Genomic DNA, 6,370 nt, shown 5'->3' with positions numbered 1-6,370 from the left:
AAAAATAATAATAATAAAGAAAAAAAAAATAAAAAAAATAATAATAATAAATAAAAAAAATTTTTTAAAAAAATAAAAATAATAAAAATAAAAGACTAATGTGCACAATCGATTCAGTAGCATTTTTTCAAGTAAAAGTAAATGAAATGATTATAGATCGATTAAGCGATTCAGAAGTGTAAACTGGTTGGGATGCCTACAAAAGTATTTAGCTCCATCTGATGTAAGTAGAGACCGAATGATTTGTGTTTAGTTTAATAAAACTAACCAGATTAACCTAACCTAACTTATTTAATAATTTTTACATATGTGTGTTTATTAACTTTGCAATTATTTATTTTTATTTTATGCAATTCTTTAGTTATTTATTATTGCTTTCCGTTTAAAGAATAAAGTTCTAACTTTCTGAAATGTTATAATTTTTGCATATAAATTTAGGATTTACATTGTTCAAGACAAGATCATATATAATTCAAAAATAAATCTAAACAGATAAAATTTGTTTTAATTACAAACCGTAATATTCTATAATGAATTTGAAATTAATTCTTGAAAGAATAAAATGAATTCTCTAGAAATATCTACAGATAGCAGCACTAAGCCCCACTATAAGAATATTTAATTTTTTTTTTTTTTTTAAATAAAAAACATATTAAAATAAGGAAAATGATTATGTACGCACATATTAAATGAATTCTTATTACAATTTATTTTATACTTTTGACAAAAGTTCATTAAATAGCATAATAAAATCTATACAAATATCAAGCATACATATTACATATTAATTTATGCACATACGCACATTCATACATGCATACATACATACATTACTTTATATGAAATTTGAAATGTTACTGCAATGACAATAAATTATATGTAAAATAGAGTGTTTGGAAGCGCGTGTTGATGAAACCCAAATATGTTTAAAAGATAAAGAAAATTAAATTCATAAAAAGTGAAATAAAAAAAAAAACAAAGAATATTTAAAATAATTAAATTAAAATAAAAGAAAATATATTATTTGACAAGGGCTAAGTACATTCAAAGTATTGTCGTCACAACAATACAAAAAAATATATGCGAAAATAGTAATGACATCCATACATTGTATACTTTTTTACAGTATTAGGGTACAATATTATATATATATATGAACTTATATTAACATAAAAATGTATGAACATATATAATTAAAAAGAGATTAAAGGTGACATTTTTAATTAATAAACTGCTCCGCTTTGTCGTCCTGACCTTTGCTTCAAAATTGTGAAAATGTATAATATATGCAAATGGATTTATTTTTAAAACACACTTAGTTATCAATATATACACACATAGCTATATATAATATGTTATATGTACATATCTACTGAAATATGCTAATAATTATATGATAAACTAACGAAAGATATATTAATAGCATTTAAGTCATTAATTAAATTAATAGGAATGTTTTGCTCTTAATATATAGTGTAGACAAAATAAATCATAAATCCAGAGAAAGTTAAACTCGAACAGTTAAGCTGAGGAATGAAAGCAGAGGATGAACCTGAGTATAAAATTTTGGGTATAGTTGAAAATCCGCTAGATTTGTGATTAAGTGGGTTTTGATGTAGAAGACTGTGCGACTTCAACCTAACATAATCTATACTATATAATATGAGATACACTGAATATAAATGAGAACAACTGTCGATCATTAACATATAATATATTAAAAGTATAATATAAATAATATTAGATATAAATTTTAATATATATATAAATTAATAAATATATAAATAAATATAAATAAATAATATTAGATATAAATTTTAATATATATATAAATTAATAAATATATAAATATAAAGTAATTTATGCATTGTTCCTACACAGCTTCATTTAGCAAATACACTTATGTATTCTTCATTAACGCTAACTGAAGATTTATCATTAAGTACTCTTATAAATATTAATTAAAAATGGAAAAATTAATTAATTCATTTTGGAGCATTTATTTTAAATGGAAATATAAATTAAGTAAATTTTGTCAAGATGAAGTACTTAGCAGTCCAGTTCCTTAGTTTTAGTTAACTTTAAAATTAGTTTTAATGTTAAACAATTTAGAAGAGAATAATGCAAAAATGATATTGATTAGTTAAGTGTGAACAGTTTCCCAATATCTTAATTTAGTAGATTAAGTTAAATTGTAATGTGAACACCTTTTTGATTACTATTAATATGGATAGACTATGCATGTACTAAGACCTGAAAGCATTTTTGTGCAGACCTTTTTGTTTAAATAGTTTTTTTGATTTTTTTCTCTAGAATGAAGTCTGAATTTTTTTTGCACTTATTTTTCATGTTAAACAATTACACTTCTACACTGCCCCGTCTCCTGGCTATACAAATAAATATTACTAAATAGAACTCAGTTACAAACATACATTAGTATGTTTAGCATAGTTACAATGTATCTATAAATAATAAAGAATAAGAAAAATATAAGATATGACAAAATTTTAAAAGAATTTGTTTTATGAATTTATTAGATCATTTAGATTTCAAGCAATGCAATATATCTGTTCTAGAAACCTAATATACACAAAATTATCTTTTTTTAAGTATTTTACAATTTCCTAATATAGATACATGGCTAGATACCGACTAGTGACGATAATATTGGTAGAGATCATATATGGCGGGTTGAGACGTCATATTGATCTATCGACAATATATGCCTTATAAAATATATACCTTTGTGCTTTCAAATAATTTTCATAGTTTTTTTTTTGTTACTTTTGAAGTAATAAACATAATTAACGCTAATTAAGGTACATAAAAGATATATAAAAGGACGGACAGACAAGTACATTATCCAATTACACTATGTGATTCCCTAAATTGTTTAATTGTTTTTATTTTGGATATTTTATTTTATTTTTCTAATCGCATTTTTCTACATATTTCTCACTCCATATGAAATTCATCAAGTAGTTTAGTTATATTTATATTTCAATATTATGCCCAATATATTCTTGATATACACGCATTAAAATATTTTTAAATAATTAATAGTTCTCTGCTTATACATTGTACTAGGTTAATTTTTTAATATATAATTTTTCACAAGTTTCATCGCCTATTATTTATGTGCACATCGAATCTAGTGGGGCTTCTAAGGCACAGAATACCCAGTTGAAAAATATGGAACTATAAAAAACAGTAGTAAAATAAAAAACATATTTTTTAATAATATGAATTTTCAAAAGAGAATATATTTAATATTTGATTGTCAGAAGATACCACCAATACCGGAAGTTATCTATAGCGGTATATTAAAATCAATCATAGTTTTTTTTATTTAATATTAATATTAATAAGATACACTATTTGATTATAATCTAATATAATATATGTAATATTATATATGTATCTATGTATATATTTCGAAAATTAATTATTTAATTATTTTGTTTTTAAATTTTTTAATTATTTTTTATTAATTCTATATAATAATAATTTGTTGTTTAATAGCAAGCAAATAATAAAAATAAACATTACAGATACATTATTACAGAATAGGAAAGCCTCAGGCTCAAAATAAATGTTATTTCAACTATTGGTTGTGTGAAAGCAATGAGACATAGTAACGAACAGTTTTAATATTTGTATATTGCAACTTGTGGAAAGAGATTTTATTTTAGTAAATAAAACAAATTTAAATAATTAGTTGCAAACTTTAATTATTTTCAAAGTAAAAGTATTAAAACTTAATTTTTATTAATCAGTAAGTTTCAATACTAAACCGAAGCACCGTATTTGGAAAGCAGTTAATGTGAAATCGCTACCAGACCTTAAATAAGTTTAATTTTATGTTTTGGTTTAATTATTAATATATATTAAAATTGTAATAATTAGGAAGAATCTACAAATTTGTTTATTTATTTATTTTTAAAGCTAGTCTCTAGTCTCTACCACTTTACACAATAAGCTGTATGCATTTTTAACATAATTGGCAGGAGCACTGCCGGTCTCATGTGGACGGACATTCAAACCTAAATAAAAAATTCGAGTAAAAAATCACTGCTGATGGATATTTTTAAGTATCTGGAAAAACTGTATAGAAAGCCCAAATTTATATTTAACTGATAATTATTGTTAGTTTTTATACGAAAATCAATTTTTTTTTTTTAAATATTTAAGTACGTTTTCTATTGAAATTATTTAAACATAAATTAAATAAGAAAAATCTACATAATCAATAACTAAATTTAAACAGGAAATAGCACAGCAAAATTTTGTGGTTTAGTTAAAATATATAAAAACTAGATTTTTCCCCCTCTTTATGTAACATACATAACATATATATATATAGTATTTATAACAATCCCAAAATATTTAATTTAACACACACATATACATACATACACATTTAAATGTATTAATAAAAACTAATTTAATTATTCTAATATTATCTTCATTTTACGCTATTATTTTAATCAGTTAGATATACCAGCGACTAATAATAAAAACTAATCAATATTTCAACCATCAAATTTTAATAATAAGTAATTAATTTAAACGGATTCGAATAGCAGAGAAAGGACCATCCACACAACGCTGTTTCAAGTACGCTCAGTCAAATTTCAATAAATTAAATAAATTTTTGTTCTTATTCTTTCTTTGCTATTTGAATCCGTCTAACTTTTAAATAGTTTCTTTTCGTCATAAAGACGCGTCACTCTCGGTATGAAAAAATTAACATTATTAATAATTAATTTAATTAACTTAAGAGTAACATCTGAATAACAACTAAGACCCATCGATTATTTCGAATGCATATGTGAGTTTCATAAAGATTTATTAATTTTTTATTAGAACACAATTTTTATAAATAATTAATATAATTAATTTAAATATAACAACTAGTAACTCTCTCATTATCTGAGTTTTTCTCAAATTCCAATTAACCCAAATGTATTTCACTGAGGCCCGCGGATCATTTCTAATGCATATGTAACTAATATGAAGATTTAATAATTAATTATAAGTATACAATTTTCAAAAAAGGTTTAATAAATTAATTTTGAACAAAAAAAAAATTCTTAATTAATTAACTTAATACTCAAAATAAATAAATCAATACAAGAAATGAGATATATAAATATAAAAATGAATATCCAAAAATAAACATATGAAAGTAAATAAGAAAATATAAATAAGATTAAATGAATTATATATAATTAATTATATGCATATAAACAATAATATTTATACAATATTTAACAAATAAATATAAATATTTATATATAAATAAATTCTTTCATACATACTCCATATTAATACACATAATAATATGTCTTAATTAAAATATTTGTATATAATATTTGCTGTTTCAATAGCTCTGAGTTTTCCCTAAAGAAATATAATTAAAATAATAAATTTTATATAAAACAAAATAATATCAATTTTTAAGAAGAGAGAAATATATATTATAGACCCTTAAAAGAAATAATACTCTATTTTTTTAGCTCCTACCCTATATGAAAGTAGTTTCCCGTTACTGGGATGTAGTCCATCCTCTTAAAGAGTTATCTCAAGATCTCAAGATATCTCAAGATATAATTAGAGTAGAAAATTTAAATCAAGAGCATCGCAAATTCTATTAATAACATCAATCCTTGAATTTATTTAGAAGAACTTATGCAGAGACAGCGCAATAAATCTCCTCCACATATATTATAACAAAAACAATAAAAATAAAATAATAGTAATAATAATAATAAATTAATACAATTGGTCTTATGAGGCTTGATCTAATATATCAATAAACATAAATATTTTTGAGTAGAGATTGTCATTGGAATGGTGTGCCCGACTCTTTCCCCTCTTCGGAGAGTCTTATCGGTTATGCTTGCTTTGCTGTTGGGTATGCTATCATTTAGTTTACACATCAAAAAAATAATATATTGCTACTAATATAACAAGAACAACAAATATTAAACAATTTAATAATGCTAAAAAATTAAAAATAAATATAATTTAAACGCAGGGGCGCGCGTTTTTCGTACCAAATTAATAAATTAAATTGTTATTCCATCCACTAGGTTTCATAGTGGAGAATACAAGTTTAATATTTAAACATCGTGGGTAATTGTATACACTCGTGCGTACGGTACGTATGGATAGGCGGTAGGTATGGTGTGTATAATATATGAGTATAATTATTGTAAATATTTTTTACTCTTCATTTCATAATTAATTTATTTAATTTTATTTAATATAATTTGTATATGCCATCGCATACAAGCGGCAACAACAACAACAACAATAATAATAACAACAACACAGTGGAACAGTGGAGCAGTAGAGGCAGCAGCGG

Source organism: Teleopsis dalmanni, chromosome X, assembly GCF_002237135.1.
Source record: "Teleopsis dalmanni isolate 2A chromosome X, ASM223713v2, whole genome shotgun sequence".
In the NCBI taxonomy this organism is placed as follows: Eukaryota; Metazoa; Arthropoda; class Insecta; order Diptera; family Diopsidae; genus Teleopsis; species Teleopsis dalmanni.
Note: the sequence above shows the minus strand (reverse complement) of the source record.